This window comes from Paroedura picta, chromosome 3 (genome assembly GCF_049243985.1).
Source record: "Paroedura picta isolate Pp20150507F chromosome 3, Ppicta_v3.0, whole genome shotgun sequence".
Lineage (NCBI taxonomy): Eukaryota > Metazoa > Chordata > Lepidosauria > Squamata > Gekkonidae > Paroedura > Paroedura picta.
Window position 1 is genome coordinate 117247151 of NC_135371.1, and position 19991 is coordinate 117267141.

Sequence of the window (19991 nt, forward strand, 5' to 3'; positions counted from 1 at the left end):
GATAAAATCAAACATAAAGTACAAGAAAATAAAGAAGCTTCCAATTTTCCTCACAGCAAATACATGTAAAACTACAAACTTCACTTATTCTAAAGTTAAAGGTATCCCCTGTGCAAGCACCGAGTCATGTCTGACCCTTGGGGTGACGCCCTCTAGCGTTTTCTTGGCAGACTCAATACGGGGTGGTTTGCCAGTGCCTTCCCCAGTCATTACCATTTACCCCCCAGCAGCAAGCTGGGTACTCATTTTACCGACCTCGGAAGGATGGAAGGCTGAGTCAACCTTGAGCCGGCTGCTGGGATTGAACTCCCAGCCTTATGGGCAAAGCTGTCAGACGGCTGCCTTACCACTCTGCGCCACAAGAGGCTCATATTCTAAAGTTACAAACATGAAAAAACTTAATTTTTTCTACTTTCTAATTTTTTGTCTTAGTCATCAGATCCACAGATCATCAGTTCATTTTTTTCTGTTTCGTCCATAAAAGGTTTTCATTCAGTTATAGAAATATTGTTTTTGTTGTGATCAATGAAGTAAACATGGCAATTTCTGGAAATTCCATCACCTTCACCAACCATTTCTCTTTTCTGGTTAATGTCATATTTTCCCATTTCTGTGCGTATAGTCTTGCTGGTGATGTCATATATAAAAACAAAGTTCCATGACTTTTTTCTAGCTGTCTATCCATTAGTCCTCTGATTTTAATTGTACATTAATGTTTAAAGTCTTCTGGATCAATAAAAGTATGTGTATCTAATATTTTTCCTCTATTACACATCCACCACAAATGGTAAAATGCCCCTTCATGTTGTCCACATTACCTGCTTACATTCAAAATACTTTTATACATTCTAGCTAATTTATCTGGCTTCATATACCAACAGTATATCATTTTGTAAAAATTCTCTTTGAGACAATAAACTCAATGTAAATTTGAGACCCTTCAACCACATTTCCCCCTTGTTCCATTTGTATACCGTACCCCAAGTTTTTTGCCCATTTTATATTTTTTTCACTCCTCAGATTTCAAAAAAAGTTTATACATTTTAGTAATAACATGTTCATCATTGGTACATAATTCTACTTCAAAATCAGTCTTAGATTGTTCAAAAACATTAGTTTCTCCCCCTGTAACAGAGGACATCTGCTCTGTTACATAGAACACTCCACAGATAGACAGTTGGGCAATAAACACTGTGGAACATGGCTACAAAATAGAATTTGAACAAACCCCACCAAACAGATTTGTAATATTGACCTTACCTTTCAAGTCAGGAAAAAAGGCACATAATGACCCAAGCCGTAAAACATCTCATGGCTATACAAGCGCCACAAGCTAAGTTTAGCTATTGTGAGCATGACCTTATACTCTATCAAGAGATTCCTTAAGAAGTTGAAGTTGGTCCTTAAATATAAAAACCGTCCATTGAAAAAGCTGTAAGGCGAAACGTGTTGGGACTTGTGTGAAATAATAAGAATAAAAGAATTACTGAAGAGAGAAGACTCTATATAGTCTAATTTGGATATTTATTGCCATATTGGTTTCCCAGTGCGTCTATATTTTTCTATACAAGCAATAGAGGAAATTCCAGACTCAGATCATTTCAAAGGAGTATATTATTACTATTACTATTACTATTACCAGCTAAGAGCTGTGCCCCATATTATTTCTTCTTCACTCTGACAAAGCCAAATGGGGACTGGAGAGCAATCTTGGACCTGAAATTCAAAAACAAGTATATCAAGTTTTAAAAGTTCCAAATAGAAACTCTCAGCTCCATCGCAGATTACAGAATACAGAGTGCTTAATGTCCCCAGAAATCAGAGGTGTACCTGCATGTGCCAATTTTTCCACCTTAACACAGGTTTTTAAGATTTTTCATAGGGAACAAGCACTACTAATATCGGGTGCTGCCCTTCGAATTGGCAACTATACCAAGAGTTTTTTCAAAGCTACTAATAAATATAATTGTGATCCTCAGGAATGCTGGGATTCATCTAAATCTGTAACTTGATGACATTCTCATGAGATCAAGCACTCTTGCCAGGGCCCAAAGCAACACGACAATTATACTCACAACACTACAGGAACTTGGTTTTCTGGTCAACAGGAAGAAAAGCTTACTTACCCCATCACAGGTAATCTCTCACTTGGGAGTAATAATAGACACCTTGCAGAGAGCCATCAGGGACCTGATGAAGAAAAAGAACATGTCTCTAAGAGCTCTAGCAAGTGTTCAGGGTTTCATGGTGGTGAACTCAGAAGTACTGCAGTGGAGAAGGTGGCACACATGAGGAATTCAAAAATTCCTCAGACCTTTCCAGTCAGCAATAACTGTGGGACTGGACAAATCAGTCAAGCGGAATCCACAGCTGAAACAGGCTCACAAAGCACTTGGCTTGACAGCCCCTGTGGGGATCATGGCACATTCAATTCCCAGCGCATCAACCAACTTAGCATTTATCAATAGAGTTTCTATTCTGGAAGTTTGTAAAGCAGTGACATGGTCCTCTCTGGCCACATTCACAAAACACTGCAAAATTGATCAATATAGCTCAACAGAGACCGCCTTTGGAAGGCAAGTGCTGCAACAAGTTGTGGAACCACCTGGGTATTTCAGGTTTTGGAAGGGCCCAGCCTTGCAGATGTCCTTCGTTACAGCGGAAGAATGACCATTGGACTTACTGAAGAGGGTCCTTCTCCCCTGGAATAAGGACATCTGGCTCTCCCGACTTAGTCTGGTTCAGAAACTTGATTTAACAAAATTGTAGGAAGAGCATAAATGAAGTTAGTACAGATGACTGTATTTTCCCCTCTTTTCCTTCCTGTCCTCTTTCCATCACAACAACAACAAAAAAGGTTCTATGTTACTGTACTGAAGTTTATTCAGTTTCTAGTTTCAGTTTATTTGTTGTATGGCTCTCAGAGTGTCCAACTGGGGATGAAACGCAGCACGCTGGACAGGAACCGGAAGGAGGGCATGTTTTAATTAACCTGCTTCCCTGAGCAGCCAGTGGGAAAACCCAGCCTTCCAGGTGTCTTCCTTATTCCAGGGGAGAAGGACCCTCTTCAGTAAGTCCAATGGTAATTTTCTATCCACTTTAAACCTTTCTGAAAATTGTACATAAAAACCCATTGACAAGTATTTTCTTTTATTATCAAACTTTCTCTCAATTTCATTTTACATTCCCCTTGAGAAAATACTTTGTCACAATATGTTAACTGCTTATATGTAGTTATCCTTTCTTGTCTAAAGTGCGTTATTCCAGTTTTTCTGTGACAAACATCCTGGGGAGCTCAAAAGCTTGCACATATCATTAGGTTGGTCCAAATAAAAAGGTATTACATGGTCACTGTTCTTCACTTTTTGGCTTTTGGTTTTAGATCAACAGGATCATAAACAACATGCCAACATCTAAATACCCATGTTTTGTTTTAATCACTTGTGAGATAAGTCTTTTTACTCATAACCAGTTGTGACCATACTTTGGTGCCATAACTGAGAGGCCATGAACTCCTCAAACCACCACTGTCAGATGCTGAGTTAGGGGATGACATAAGGCTGGCCTGCATTGTCTCTGTAGAGTGACGATTCTCATCACCACCATAGGCTTTGTTCTTGGTCGAAGCTGTCGGTAAAAGCCTCAATGTTTATAATGGCTTGAATGTGTATGCAGTTATTTTTTATCTCTGACCTGCCAACATGGTCTCCCTGGTTCACACATCTCCAGAAATAAAATAGCTTGCAGTAGCAGGTCGAGGCCTGCCCCCTGCCTGCCTGTGAGGATGGAAATATTCCTCTCTGAAGCAGTGTTCACTTGGTATGGAACCCATCTGTCTTAAGACATTGAAATTACAGCGTAAGTTCCCATCACCACCACCATTACCATGGTTGCAACAATCAGTGCCAGTGAGGAAATACCTCCGGTTGTTTCTCATTTCTTGTACTTCACAGTTACTATAACTGCATTGCTTGAGTATGTCTACATCTCAGCAAAATTAGCTCCATGGGGGTTTATGTCTAGTATGGCAGCTATTGTCAAAATCTGAAGGACCATCTTTTCCCCTGTGCCCCTGCCTAGGAATTAAGATAACAGGCAGAAGCCCTCCTTTATCCTATTAAGAAGCTTTTTTGGTGGGTACACAATCGAGGGTCTTTTCAGTGGCAGCCCTGTGATAATGGAATGACCTTCTCAGTGAAGTGTGCCTGACCACCTCACTTTGATCTTTTATCATGGGGTGAAATAGGCACACTGGGTTGACACTTTCATTGAGTTGTCCATTATGACAGTCTCTCCAAAAATACATTGCAGAACTGGAAAAAGTAGAGGTGGGCAACCTTCTCTATGAGGAAAGCCTGAAGAATCTGAGACTTTTTTGTTTAGAAATGAGACAACTGGTGGGGGGAGGGACATAATAGAGCTTTATAAAACTATGCATGAGGTGGAAAGAGTTGACAAAATTTTTTTCTCTCTCCCAAAATAGTAGAACTCAAGAGTATCCAATTAAAATGATAGGCAGTAGGTTCAGGGCAAAAAGAAATCTGTGTTCCTGTTTCACACAGAGAGTGATTAAAATGTAGAATTCATTGCTACCTGATGTCATGATGGCCACAGGAATACATAGCTTTAAAAAGGGGATCAGAAAGATTAATGTAGGATTAATATCAGTGGCTACTAGCCATGGTGACTGAGGGGCGCCTCCACATTCACAGGCACTTAATCCATTAAGTCAGGAGGCAATATCAGGAAGGCCTCGGCCTCTCTGCCCTGTTGTTGGCCATCCAGAGGAACTGGTTGGCCACTGTGTGAGACAGGATGCTGGATTAAATGGACCAGTGGTCTGATTCACCAGGCGCATTCTTATGTTCTTAAACATAGTCCAAGTAATCTAGGAACCACAGACTCCATTATCTTATATTTGCTGCCATACAGTCTTAGCTTATCATTCAGTGCCATGACCTTAGTGCAATCTTAAACCATCTTATGACTTTCTAAATTTATTTGACTTCATTTATACCCCACTTTTATCCCTAATGTGGACTCAATATTTAACTTCAGTCTCCTCTCCTACATTTTATCCTCACAACAACCCTGTGAAGTAGATTAGGCTGAGTACATAAGTGGCCCAAGGTCACCCTGCAAATTTCCATGGCAGAGTGGGGATTCAAACCTGGATCTCCTATATCCCAATTTAACACTCGCTAACAACAATACTACCTTGTCTCTTCACTGAATCCATCGTCATGGAATTTAGAATGATATACCCTGTTATTCTCCTTTATGCCAATGTTTTAATATTCAAATCCTGCTATCTCCTCTCACTGTCTTGTTTCTGTAAAATAAAAGTGCAGTTGCACTTTAAGGCAGCATGCCAACTGATGAGAGGGGAAAAAATAGCCTGACCCTTGCATAGAAGCTTAAAGCTTCAGCTGACCATTTCCATACAGTAAACCTTTATTAAAGGGACAGGGCTTTTTATGTTCCCTCAAGGCCTGTTTGGCAGCCTACTACTTCTGAAAACCAGACTCTGAGAGGGCACAGTCTCCTTTTTAAAGTGTTCACTTAAATGGACTTGCTTTATTTCAAAAGCCAGTCTCCAGAGACATGATCTTGCCAACCTCACACTCTGGAGCTGCAAACTCTGACAGGGCCTGACAGTGTAACATATTTTTTCTCTCTCTCTCTCCTAGGGTTTAATGAAATTTGAGACCAGTGGCACCTTTAAGACCAACAAGGTATTCAAGGTATAAGCTTTCCTGTGCACACACACTTCCTCAGACACAAATTAAAAATGTGTTGGTCTTAAAGGTGCCTCTAGACTCAAATTTTGTGCTGCTGCTTCAAATGAACATGGCTACTCACCTGAATCTAACTCTTTGGATTGCCAACTCTGGGTTGGAGATTTTGGGGGCAGAGCTTGGGAAGGACAGGATTTGGGGAGGGACCTAACAGGGTATAATGCCATGAAGTCCACCCACCAAAGCAGCCATTTTATCCATGGGAACTGATCTTTACTGTCTGGATATCAGGTGTAAAACGAAGAGATCTCCAGGCCGTAACTGGTGGGTGGCAACCTACTTATTCCCCCTTCCATCTGGCTTCTTTAGGCATCTATGAATCCAGTCTCCTGAATATAACATACTGTTAGGGCATTACACGTCATGTTCTCTTATCTAAAGGAAACACCATTTCCAAGCATAATAGTAGTTTTTTTTGGGGGGGGGGCACACATGAGAGTTGCCATAAGTAATGGTATAACGTCACTTCTGGATTTTACCAGTGTTTCCTGCAATTCCTAGAGATGACTGACTGAACTTCTGTTTTCCCTGAAAGTGATGTCACACCGTTACTTGAAGAACTTTTGCAAAATTATTTTTCTCCCACTCACAGCAGTAACAGCAATGGGGAAGGGGGGGTGGGGTTCTCCCAACAGATGTCTGGCAATGCTGTGCAGTACTTTCCATGGACATCTCACTAGGAGAGTTGGGAGTGTAACAAAAATGTTCTTGAACTCTCTTGCCTGAGTGTGTCAGAGTTCAGAAACTAAGTTGTGAGCTCCTGCATTGTGCAGGGGGTTGGGCTAGATGACCCTGGAGATCCCTTCCAACTCTATGATTCTAAGCACAGTCAGCCATGGATGGGAGTACTTGGATGGGAGACCACCAAGGAAGACTGAGGGGTGTTATGTGGAGGAAAGCAATATCAAATTACTTCTGCTTGGCCCTCCCCTTGAAAATCCCATGAGAGGTTGGTAAAGTTGGCTCCAACTTGACAATTATTATTAACTGCACGAGAACAGAGTTTAAGAAAGTGGAGGGAGGAAAGTATAATTTGGGAACTAGAATAAGGAGCCTCAAGCAGCAGCCCAGAGCTTTTATTCCCTGTAGATATTCCCTGCGAGGAAAGGCTTTTCAGGGCTTTTCAGTTTAAAAAAGACAACCAAAGTCTGGGATGCATGATAACAGTCAATGGAAAGCAGATGGAAATCCTGTGGAGCAAGTAAAATGTTTCAGATACTTGGGCGTTAGTTTTCACCACCAAATGAATTGGTCCTTGCATCGGGAAGTGGCACCTGCCGCGGCAAAGAACTAGTTAAGTGCAGTCTCACATTTTCACTTTCGTAGTGGGAACCAGTTTGTGCCAGCAGCGATCCAGATTTTTCAGGCGAAGGTTGTTAATCAACTCTTATATGGGATACCAATCTGGATTGAGTCTTTGAATGATGAAGTGGATCTTATAGCCGCAATTTTCTTTCATCGTATTTTGGGTCTTCCAAATATGATTAGTCTTGCCACCCTTTGTAATGAGCTGGGTCTTGGTCTGTTGTCATCTAGAGCATCCACTATCAAATTCTGGATAAAATTACATTATTGCTCCACTCCTAATAGTCTCTTGTATGATCTGCTAAGTGATCCTTTTGTTTCTAAATGGTACTGGCAGATCCAACATAAAATTCACACTCTGGGTATAAACTTGGAGCCTCTGGGTAATTATGAGGAGTTTCAAATATACAGTATTATTAGACAGAGAATCCGTGATATTGAGAGACAGACCATCGAAGCGGGAATCAATCGGACTTGTTCCCCCCGCTTCTTCAGCCTTACTTCCAACACAGGTCAGGGAGCTCCTTATATGCAAAGACTTATTAACCCACTCCATCGTCGTGCTTTTATGCTTGCTAGATTAAACATCTTCCCATCATCTGTCCTAGCAGGCAGATACAGCAATGTACCAATTGGGAACAGACTTTGTAAATTTTGCCAATTAGAGCCTGACTCAGTGCCACATATTCTACTCTATTGCCCATCACATTCTATGCTTAGATAAGTTGCAGATATGAGAAACAAGCACACAATCAATGGCCAGGTAAACACTTTGCATACCAATAAACAAACCACATGACCCACTGTTGCCTGTTCCCACCAGCAACTAGTGACAATAAACATCAGTCCTTTTCCTGACAGACAGTGGCGGACTCTTGCTCACGGACAAAGGCTAACAATCTAGCAAGCTGGTTTTGATTCCCCTCTCCTCCACATGCAGCCAGGTGGATGACCAGCCATAGGGCTGTTTTTGATAGAGCTCTCTCGGCTCCACCTACCTCACAGGGTGTCTGTTGTGGGAAGGAAGGCAGTTTTAAGTTGTTCTGAGACTTTTTCTCAGGCTTTAAAAGCCAACTCTTCTTCTTCGCCCATTGCCCACCACTGCTTCAAAGTAAACAGTTCAATTTTTTTATCCTGCCCTTGATAAGGGGAGCATCATTTTGCCCTCACAAAAAGCTTATGATGTAGTTTAGCCTGCCTGAGAAACCCAAGGTCACCCAGTGATATCTGAGCTGGGATTTGACCTTGGGTCTCCTTAATCCCAGTCTAACACTCCTACCACTATAACTCGTAACACAAGTAGCAATAGAAGCTAGTTTAGATGACTTTAAAGTCAGCTTTATCAATGTCTATTCATGATGAAAGCTAAAGGGAAGCAGCACATCTCTGAATGCACAATTTCAAATGGGGGCAGTGTAAAAAGGCCTCCCCCCTGTGTAGGGTTACTGTTACAACTTCCTTTCGCCCTGCTCCGGCCTATGGTAAATCTTGGAGCAGATTCCAGCAGTCTAAAACACTGGCATGGATTCAAGGAAGAGTTGTCAAAAGCACCACATTCTGGGACTTAAATAAAAGGGTTACAGATTAGAATGCCATTCTTTGGGACCTGATAAAATGCTTTTAGAATGAAATGACAGTCCCCAGAGTAGGGTGACTATGTGTCGTCTGGAACTGGAATGACAGTGCCCAGAGTGGCATGACAGCCTGTAAGACCAGATATATTGTTCTAGGCCTTGGATGAAAATTCCCAGGGTGGAATGATGGCCTCTGGGCCTGTAATCAGTGTTCTTGGCCTAGAATAACATCTCCCAGAGAGCAATGACAGTCCTTTGGACCTCTGGGACTGGAATCATAGCCCTCAGAATGGAATGAAATACTTGGCTGTTTCTAGATCTTGTGCAGTGATGCCTGAATCTGCTCTGCTTAATTATCTTCTCTTTCTTTCCTTCTAAGGCCACGAAGTCTGTGTCCTGCGTTTCAGTTTTCACTGCCGACAGTTAATCTCCCTCTCGTTTCCCCATCATTTTCTTCTTTAGAGCTTCACTGTACCCAGATCTGCTTCCTTCTTATCCTCCATGTACCTGTTTTGTATCACACTCTGTCTGAGCTCCATGGATACTTTTGCCCACTTTGTTAACTCTATTCGTCCATCGTATTCAACCTGAATTCTCTCACCTATGCGACAGGTGATGTGCATTTTCATATATGAAGATCTTATTATAAAAATCACTCTATAACAAGTACAGCTATTTGGCCATCTTGATCAGTATTCTGACTGCCTCTGGTTCTCTAGTATCTCAGGTGGAGGTCAGCAGTTCTTACGTCTCTTCTCACTGACATCCTCTGGATACCCTCTCTTACCCACTATTCACTTTGACAATTACTGGGAGGATTCCTAAATCAGAATTTATCCCAACAGTACTAACTATTGAACAAAACTGGTTTAATTGAAATATCAATTAACACGGCCAATTTCACTGGATACTTAAATCTGGAAACTGGAGTCATGCCCTGCAGCGACCACTTTGAAAGGGTCATTCGACCCTCAGGCTGAGAACCACTAGCTTAGAGGCAATGGGAGGAGAGGATTTCCTATCTTGTTCTAGTAAGATACCATGGAGATCCAGCCTGAATTTAGTCCAAGAAATGCTTCTAATGACTTTCCCTATTAAGCAACTGCCAGTCTGATTGTCGCATGTACCATACTGCACAGTGCCTCCTTGGAAACTGCCTTCTATTATGGGAGGGTCTGGTTGGGGTAACAATATTGATTTTCACTTATACCCCACCTTTCTTCAGAGTGGGAACCCAAACCATATTACATTATTATCTCGCCTCCATTTTATCATCACAGCAATCCTGTGAGGTAAACAAAACTGAGAATATGTGACTGGCCCAAGGTCACAGTCAGCTTCCATGGCAGATAGAAGATTCTAAAACCAAAAAAGGAACACAACCCAACCTTTACAGATAGGAACTCAGAAGTTGAGCTGTACAATAAAATAATGTAGAAATGGTAATTATTTATTGTAATGCACAATTAAAAACAGAATAAAGACTATACAGAACTAACTGCACATAAGACCAAACGCGTTTCGACCCTACTGGGTCTTCCTCAGTGGTCAGAATTGTAACAATGAACTCTATATAAAATGTCTAAACTCATTATAAAGTGTAGCTGAGTGGTTGAACGGGATCTGTAAATTCTGGCTCCAACCAATATATGTAAATTTTTGACTTTTTGGAGACCACCTCCTATGGTATATGCCTAGGCTCACCACTCTTCGCTATTATATAATTCTGTGCTGAGAGTATATCTCCTGTGAGTCAGAAAAAAAGCTGATAGCTTTTGCCCCAGTAAATCTTCAAAAAATAAAATAGCCTTAAAAAATGCCCAGGTACCCCCCATCTTTTACCAAGGCTTGAGGGCTGGCCATACTACTGTGGTATCCCAGCAACAGCCTCTCTGGGCATTTATCTCTTAAACAGGTGCTGCTTTTATAACTTTGGGTATTTTTAATTCTCCTAAATGTAATTTTAGTTAAGATTTCAGATTTTTTTCCTGCAAATCTGGAGGCTTTGTCAGGTTTGTAGAAATATCAATTTTGTCCATCCATGACTCCAGTCTCCAGCCTTGTCACAGGATGTCCAGACTTTGTCCTGTTGAAAATTAGATATATTTACAAGTAGGGACCTACAAAAATTGCAGCAGGGGGAAACCCATCTTTCCTTTGTTTACCCTCCCAGCTCACCTACCTACTTATCAGTTCCCAGGGGATGGCACTGGCTGTTCCTTCCTTCCCTGCCTATCTTCTTTGCCACTCCTTTATAGCTTACAGGGTGGCACTGGCAGCTCCTATTCATTCTTGTCTGCCTGCCCTCCTATTCACTGTTTGATGGTTATGGGTGCCATGGTAGCTCCTGGCTCTCCCTTCACCACCCAATCATCATGCTGCTTGGAGGTGGAGCTCCCCCTCCCCAGCTGCCTGGCTGATGAAGTAGCAAAAGAACAGTAACAGTTTCTGTTCTTTACCTCCTGCAGTACTGCCATCTTGGCCAGGTGGAGGTGACTTCTGGTTCTTCTCCCTGTCTGCTGGTCTCCAGAGCCAGCCAGTGGTCTCTGTGGACAGCTGCCTCTGTCAGCATGGGCTCTTGCTCTTATCTGCACTTGCACATACCATGTATTCTTTTCTTTGGATTTAAATCCCCCATTCTGGGGGGCTGCCGTTCCATTCTCAGTGCACCTATTCCAGTTGCAGGAACACTATCATTCCAGTCATGGAATAGATTTAGAATGAACTATAGTGCAACTCCCATCTCAATGCAGGATCAGCCTTTTCATCTCCCTGCTGCTCAAAAACTGCCAGTGAGGGGAAGTTCACCATCCCCCTAGGCAGCTGTTTCCACTGCTGAACTAATCTTACCGTAAAAGTTTCTTCCTAATCATTAGCCAGAATCTCTTAGCCCATGACTTAAACATAAAAACCCCTCTGACAAGTCTTTCAAATACTTAAAGAGCATGGATGTGTCCCCACCCCACCCCTCTTCCAGAGACTGAACATTTCCAGGTCCAGTCTGGAGGCCCATGATATCTTCATCATTTTCTTCTGTATCCACTCCATTCTGTCTACATTCTTTTTGAAACAAGGTCTCCAGGAACTTTCATGTAGGTCTCCTTTCATTCTGTGATCGTTAATTTCAGTTTAAGAACCTTTAAGCTCCATGTCTTTCCATCCTGGGAACTGTCATTCCAAGCCCAGAACAAGTTTCTCTAAATCCATGCTGCAGTTTTTTTGCCACTTTCTTTGTGCTGTAAGATATTTCAACCAAGGCCCTGGAAATCACTTTGCATTTCTAGCACTCAGTATATCCAATGAGTCTTCAGGCATCATGCATTGCTCTAAGTGAGCATTCTTGTCACTCACTTTAGTGTGGGCTTTTCTTAGGGATCTGGTCAGTCACTGCAGGAATCAGGGAGCTGGATTTGATAGATTATTGATCAGATGTGGGTGATAACAAGAGGAGATCTTGACTTCCTGACCCTGTTTGCAGGCTTTCTGGCAGCATCTGTTTGGCCAAAGTGAAACATGATGCGGAATGGATGAACAGCTACCATTGGACTGCTCCAGCATGGCCGCGTAGGGCTCAGGTTCCTTTCCTTTCATTTTCTAGAAAATAACTAAGATCGATCTGTGCTAAGGTATTAGAACACGCCTGTTAGACAATACAGCCGCTTATGCGTTGTTGCTTACGCACACGGTTTTCATAGCACGCATTCCACTGACTAATGGCTGCTTCGGCGTTGCTTGTAGGAAGGAATAAAAGGGAGCCGGCCTGATTAAACCTCCTGGACAGCAGAGGCACATCCCTGAAATCACCTGGCGCCCCGAAGGACGCCCACAATCAAATGGCTGCGCCTCAGGCCAAAAGAACGAAGCTTCGGCTCCTTCCTCACTCTCCTTGTATTGGCAATCCATCCACAAGCGCAGTTCGCTGCCGCTTCGCATTGGCCCCACGACCAGATGGGCACGCCCCCTTCGCCGTAGTCCGCTCCGGAAGCTCCTGCTCCGCACGGCTTCTCCGTGGCCTATTGGCGCAAACGGCCCGCACAGGCTCCGTAGTCCCTCCCCCTCCCCTTCCCCTCTCGCGGGTTTTGTGGCCGCAATTCGCTTTGCCGCGATCTCCCCGGCCTCGCGGCAGCGAAGACAGCCAGGCCGAGGGCTCGGGCTCCTTGACGAGACCTGCCTCGTGATTGGAAGACGCGCCCAGGGAGGCGGGCTGCGCAATGCCGGCGGAGGTCCTGGCCACTCAGGGGCGAAGGCGTGGAGAAGGGGGCGGGGCCGGCTGTCTCCCAGCCGGGGGAGGCGGCCGCGGGAGGAGGGCTGTGGCGGCAGCGGCGGCGGCTCCTCCTGCTCCTCCCTCGCCCCCCGCAGCGGCTCCATGGCAGCGGCGGCTCCCGGCGTGGGTGTCTCCGCCCTGCTGGATGCGTTGCTGACGGAGAGGGAGGCGGCGGCGGCCGCCGAGGCCGGGCGTGGAGGCTCAGGACCCCCGCCCCCGTGAGCAGCAGGAGCCGCGATGGCCGTGCAGGTAGGGGAGGGCGCCTCTCGGCAGGCAGGCAGGCAGGCAGGACAGCGCCGCAGGGGAGACCCCTTTGCAGCGGCTTAGCGGCCTGGTCTCTCCACGCCGGACAGGGTGAGGAAGCTTCCGTGCCCTGCTCTGCTCTCGGCCATCCCTCGAGCTTGTCCCTGGGCCGCCGCCGCCGCCGCCTCCCTGTGCCGCTAGTAATTGGTGGGGAGTCCCTTGGCGATTTCGCGAGGGAACTCTTCCCTGCCCCTCCTCCAGCCAGCGGGGCCTGCCCCCCCCTCCCCCGGCTGCTCTTCTGTGCGCTAGGCCTGGGCTTCCTTTCCTCTACCCCACCTGGCCTTGCGTCTCCACTGGGAACTTGCATTTGGTATGAGAAGGTCTGTGGCGCCTGAAGCTTTTTTGGGTCAGGTCCCTTGTTCTAAGGGCAAGGTTCCTTCCACCCAGCCCCCAAGGACGAACGGTAATGTCCCCTCAGTGAACGGGGTCACTTCCCATCCTGTGTAGATGTGTTGTAAGAAGTGCTAATCCTTGGAAGTAGTAACTGCTCTTTTGCTGCTCACTGTCTAATGATTGGCTTCTTGCTCTTCCCTATAGCGAGTGTAACCCCAGTTTGTGGGTTTTAGTGAGGCAGAGCTGGGAATGAATCTTGTTATAATTCAAAGAGAAGAAAACTTTTTTCACTTTTAACTTAATAACATTTAGGCTGATCCTGCAATGAGAAGGGTTGTGACCTAGATGGCCTGTATGGCCCCATCCAACTCCGTGTTTCTATATCATGTAACAAAAACATAGAATTTAGAAGTACAGCAGAACAGTAATCTTTTAAAGTCCAAACAATTAACTTTTCCCTCCTTCACCACTTGCCACCCTCAAAGAGTATCTCTTTCCTCTGGTTGGTGGCCCAGGAGGACTCCAGCTGAACACCGGGCACTGGCTTCAAAGATGAGGGTCCCAAATGAACTCCCTATTAGATAACAAGGCCCTGAAACAGTATTTCTAAAATTTATAATTTAGAACAGAAACCTTCCTTCCTTAACAGTTTTCATATACAAATAATAGTTACCTTAAACAAGGTCTTAAGAAGGTTCAAGTTCCCTAGCAAGACAGTCGTGCTTGCCACACAGTCTGCGTTCTTCTTCATCTGGAGGCATCACCTCTTCCTGGCTCATTCCTAGCCAGGGGTGGCACAAACAGCAGCTACTACTTTCAATCCTTCCAAGGCGTGAAGTCTTTTGCAGCCCTTGTTTCCTTCTGTGATGGATGATATCATTCTGATTTTTCAGGTTGGGAACTGAGGCTGAGAGAGTCGTTAGCTTGAGGGCACCCAGTGCATTAGGGTTTGAACCAGCTTCGGAGATGAGCTTGATCACGTTGACTTCATTGCTCCCGGAATGACTTTCTAGACATCCATGTCACCATCCTAGAAGAGAAGTGAAATGCCTTGGCGAAAGGACTGCTTTTGCCCTGGAAAAAATAGTAATTGTGTGACAAACCCTTCTGCTATGTTGTTTCACATAGCTGTTCTTCAAGATCATTGGCTTCTTCTTTAACCAGGAAGAGAAAGCATTTCCAGTCTGCCAGAGTTCTTGATGCTAAAGATGCTGATTGGCAGGCTCTTTGAGGGGTGTCTGTTTTAGGAGGTGTTACCCACTATTTACGGGCCGCAGAAAACAAAAATCTAGACTGCTCACCAGAATGATTCTTTTCTTTGCTGAAAAGAACCTTTTCTTTTGCATTGTTCCATTCTTGGAATGGGATCAATTGGTGCTGATGCCAGGAAACGTTCCATATTTATTCTTTCCACCATATTCTCTCCTGAATATTCTTCTCTTGTCAATATGAATGCAGCTTTTTGGAGATACCTCTGATGGCATTGATGTTTGAAGATCTAACTGGATGCACCTGAAAAGCAGGGTCTCATTGCCTAGTTATTTTAGCAGGAAGCTTTTAAAAATTGTGCTGTCTTTTGGTGAGAAATCTAGATCCCTTGTTTCTTCTTGATGCACATTTGTATCGCACAGTGCAGACTGCTGGTATAATTGATTTCCCCCAAGTAGCTCATATTTAACAAGAAAATGGAGTGGTTTGCTATGACTATTGTTTTGAATTTAGTTCTAAATGCCCTAATCATGTTAGCTAAATAGTAGACGGAAAGCAGGATGAAATAATGCTAATTTTTGGAGCGCAGGGCCTTGCTGGCTTTGCATTGTTTCAGCATAAAGGAAGCATTGCTGTCCTAGTTGTCTACATACCATCAAGTACCAGTAGAAAGCTTTCTAATAATATTAAACAGTTGTGGTTTTTTTCTAGCTGCAATTCAGTTCTGCTGGCCTAAACAAGGGGAGAACTGTTTCTGAGTGATCTCCCTCAAATAAAGGAAGAGTTAATGTATGCCTGGATGCAGACCCATTTTGCTGCAGTGTCTTTCTGCTGGGAGAAAAAAAACCCTACTTGTAATTTAGCCCAATTAACTTCTTTGGTACCAGCATAAAACTATCTAGCATCAATAGTATTGAAAAATTACTACTTGTTTTGCTGGCATTCTCTAATATTTGCCTGGTTGTGTGTGGGTTTCTACTAGTCTTTGCCTAATAAAACTGTTCAGGTGGTCTTCTCTTTTAAAAAAATAATGCAAACAACTATTGCTTTCTAGTTTATGAAATAGCTCTTCAGGATTAGAAATGAATGATTGCTTGGAATCTCATTCTTGAAATGCTATTCAGACTTTAATATTTAACCTCTTGATGTCAGTGATTAGAAGTCATGTCACACACTGGAAATGGGAAGTGATTTCCTCTTTCATGTGTAATGTATCTTCTTGAGTATTGAAGCATTTTAGAAACTAAAAGTTTTTTCAGATATGTTTGACATTCATGGAGCCCAGTGCTGTATGGAGAATGTAGGTCAAATTCACCACCACATATACCTTGCTTCCAATCTCTGGTACTCTATTATTCTCGGAATTTGTGCATCTGCTAGAACTCAAGGATATTCCAGTGGCACTGCTAAGAAATTAGGCTTGCAGACTGGTTAGCAACTTATGCTTTCTACAGGTCTGAGAACAGTGTCCTCAAAAAGTTGTTTTATAAAATTAGTGCTTTTCTATATTCTCTCACAGAGGAAATTATTACTTGAGTTCTTCATAGCTGTAGTTAATTGTCTTTCCAGTAATAATTGGTACATTATACCTTCATACTTTGTGTCCCAGTTATCAAAGTCCCATCAGTCAGAAGGCAGCTATTGAATAGATAAAGGAGCTGAAGGTACCACCTAGTATTAAAATCTGTCTTCAAAATGTAGATTAAAACTGAATAACATTTAATTTTTATATATATTAGGATGCTGAGATTTAAAATGAAAGTTGTAAAATTAAATTCCCAGTTTTCTTGTCTAATAATATACCGTTCAGGTCTTCAAAATGTAGTCATCTGATATCCAGCAAAGCATTAATGGCTTAATTGTTTTTTAGTCATGGGTTTGCTGTATGATGGAGTAGTCTGAATGTATCATCTCTGTTTGCTTCAGTATGCTAACAGCTTCCTGTGCAGACTTGGATACAGAAGGAGGCATTATCACACGCAGGGCTTGAAAAGATTTCTAGATTTCATTACTCTCAGCCTTTATACTATTGCCTTTTTTCTCTTTGATCTTCCCATCACAAATCTTGCATGAATTGCTATTTATTGCACACTATTCTGTGTGGATTTGTTGGGCTACTTAAGATGTTGATGTGGAGAAACCACTGCTCATTGGCCCTTTTTGTAGTATAGTCACTATACCAGCTGGATAAAAGCATCTGCATTGTGCATTGCTCACCACTTCCTTAAAAATTCTTGAAATGTAGATTGAGTTAAATGTTGAACTGCAGTGTGTTGGAACACGTAAGAGTGGTCTCTGCAAAACAAAAGCAGGGATAATTTATGATAGCTTCATGTTATCAAAATCACCCCACTACATGCAAGTGGAACTTCTTGTGCAGCTCCAAACAGTGATTTCATTGTATCTGTTGGAAGGGGGGAAAGAATTCTTCTCATTCCCCACAATACATTCATTATGGTATCTCCCACTTTCTTCCTGCATGTTGGCCACTATCAGTATGCATTTGTAGGATGAAGTCAGGAAAAGGAAGACTGGGTTAAAGCCTCATGCCTTGTACCTCCTTTCTCCCTGTGTGAAGTCACTGCTGTAGAGCCTGCACAGTTCTGTAGAACACACGTTCTCAAAAGATTTCAAGCTCATATACTTGTGTTAGTTATTTATGTGGAATAAATGAAAACCAGCTTCTATGAACCTTCCCTGCGTTTTTACCCATTTACCACAGGGATCCCTTGATTGGTTGTTCGATATAAACCTGCTTTACTAAGAAATACTTTACTGGGATATTTGTACTCAAGATTTTGAGGTCTAGTGCTTGAATCACTTTAGATTTCAAAAATGATTACTGACATGTTTCTGCTTTAAAATGAAGTTGTAATGTATTTCCCAAGTTGGGGTAAGCTGTCATGTAGTAGATACCATGGATATTGGCTAGCTTTTTAGATCATGTGCTCAGTACAAGAATTTGTTTTGTGGTCGATAGTTCTTCCTGGTATCTCTGTGGAGATGCAGATTGATACATAATTTTTAAGGCAATTCTGTCAAAATTAAGTTTCAGCTACATGCATACAGCTTGCCCCTCAGAGTCTACTTTGGGGCTTAAAGTCCTGGCTCCTATGGTCCATGTAAGACCTCACGTTTTACAAGCCAACCTGAATGTATGTATCTTTGAAGACCATATCTGGGCAGCATGTGTTCTGGCTGTTCATGTGATATAGGTAAAAATTCCTATTTAGCTTTTTTTTTTTTTGTAATGCACCCTTTTAGAATTTTATGTATTTTAGTATACCTATGTATACTACATGTTATGTATTTTAGTAAACCTTTAGTATACCTAAAGCCATATCACTCTGAACACACTTAATCCCATCTCATTTCAGAAACTAAAAAGGATTGGGCCTGGCTAGTTTTTCTATGGGGGACTGCCTGGGAATATCCGCAGTTGCAGGCATTCTGTGCTTGTTTGTGCCTTGGCCTGGATAGCACAGGCTAACCCACTTTCATCAGGTCTTGGCTGATACCTGGATGGGCGATTACCAGTGAGGTCTAGGTTAAGGTGACCAGATTTTAACATTGGTAAAGCAGGACACCATTGACTGGGGTTCTTGATTAAAAATTTGGTCTATATGGAGCAACAAAATTTTTCATAGAACGCAAAAATAATATTGCAATATATATTTTCAACATTTCAACATAAGTACAATTTGCCAGGTACCCCCAGATATCCCTCCAAAAGTGGGACAATCTGGTCACCTTAGTCTAGGTGGCTCTTGCCTCAAAAATCCTACCGGGTTGTCATAAGCTGGTTGTGACTTGACAGCAAAAATAAAAAGTACAACCATGAATAAGGAAAACAATCTTGTTACAGTGCTTGATTCAGAGATATATTTCTCCAACAATAGTAGTTCTTAGATGTTGTTTGAAGTTCTTAATATCAGGTCAAGTATGTCACAACAATGCAGTTACTATGATTACACTTTGAAGGAAGCATCTTATGTAACCATAGTGTCCGGTGTGCATATTGGACCCACATCATGCATATGAGCATATCACAAAGCATCTAATTCTGGTGATGTGTTTAAAGTAATATGTTAGGTGTTATAAACCTGATTGCTTTTATGCATATTTCACATTGCAGCCTGAAAGCACAGATAGAAATGTGTCTAATACTAAATACATGTCCATTCAGAATTGTACTTTGTTTTTTGACTAGCTGCAGTATCTGATCTATATAGTTAGATGTGATGAATGGCAGCTGCTGGTTTTCTTGCAAACCTTTCAGGAAACTGTTTTCCTTTGCCAAACTGAGTGAGTACATATCGCTTCGAACCAACTTTTGATGTCTTAACCTTAGTGAGACAGCTTCCATGTACAACAATACACAGAGAAATGCCATCATATTTCTTATTGACGCAGCTTATTGTGTTACTAGAAATTCAGTTTGTAAATCCTCACCTCAGATATAAAGGATAGACCTACAGTCTAGATTTGTCTTTACATCCTGTGGGAGGAGAATGGTTGGAAAAGCCACAATGTTTCTTTCACAAGTTCACAATAATGCCCACCCCCACCCCCTGATTGAATAGGGACATAGGATTCTTATTTTACTGCAGATACTAATTTTCTGTCTTTAAAGTGTTATATTGCCATATTTTCTAAACCTAATGTCTTCACTGATTCAAGCTGTAACAAAAGTATTGTACATAAATAAATTTTGGGATCCCCCTGATAGTCACTGCTAACCTAACTTTTCCTCTATTTCTGATAATTCCTTTTTGCTTTAAAAGCTCCATTTAAACAAATACTTGGGGCCACTATAGGAGATAACTGATGAAGAAATTAATTAGTTCACCTTCACTGAATAGTCTAAGGTTAACACACTGACAAAAGCTTCATGCTCATGTAAATTTATGCCATATATCAAAATATTCTAATATGAAATGATCACCTTTTTTCTTCTCATTGTGAGGCACTATACTAAAACCATTGGTAAAAATATTAAGTATCACGGTCAGACTTCTAGTGCCTGAGGATTGTCAAGGCCTCTGTTAAGCTACACAAGGTGACATGAATCCACCAGAAAGCTCCCCCCTCCCCTTAAAAAGGTGTTCCTGTGCACAGGCTGTACCCAAGAGCAGAATGATGGGGAGTTGGAGGTCTGCTGTGGGGGTAGGCCAGCAAAAATCTGTAATCCGGATATTTTATGTT

General features: G+C 42.5%; 1 protein-coding gene and 1 long non-coding RNA gene across 8 annotated transcripts in view; one reads left to right on the forward strand and one right to left on the reverse strand.

The window, feature by feature from the left end:
• Positions 1-376: 376 nt before the first annotated feature.
• Positions 377-12678, reverse strand: LOC143832632 (uncharacterized). The gene is made up of 3 exons (XR_013229333.1): positions 10860-12678; positions 2127-2190; positions 377-1716 (listed from the first exon to the last, which is right to left on the reverse strand). It is a non-coding gene; the product is annotated as an uncharacterized LOC143832632 (long non-coding RNA).
• An 84-nt stretch (positions 12679-12762) lies between these two features.
• The window catches only part of EVI5L (ecotropic viral integration site 5 like), a 57944-nt gene continuing 50715 nt past the window's right edge, over positions 12763-19991 (forward strand). For 3 of the 7 annotated variants that reach the window (XR_013229332.1, XM_077327293.1, XM_077327298.1), the window contains exon 1: positions 12938-13190. The gene's annotated coding sequence lies outside the window, so the exon portion shown is untranslated. Of the gene's footprint in view, positions 12901-12936; positions 13296-13327; positions 13648-19991 lie in introns of those variants that run through there. The other 4 variants (XM_077327297.1, XM_077327296.1, XM_077327299.1 and 1 more) reach the window with 4 other exon arrangements.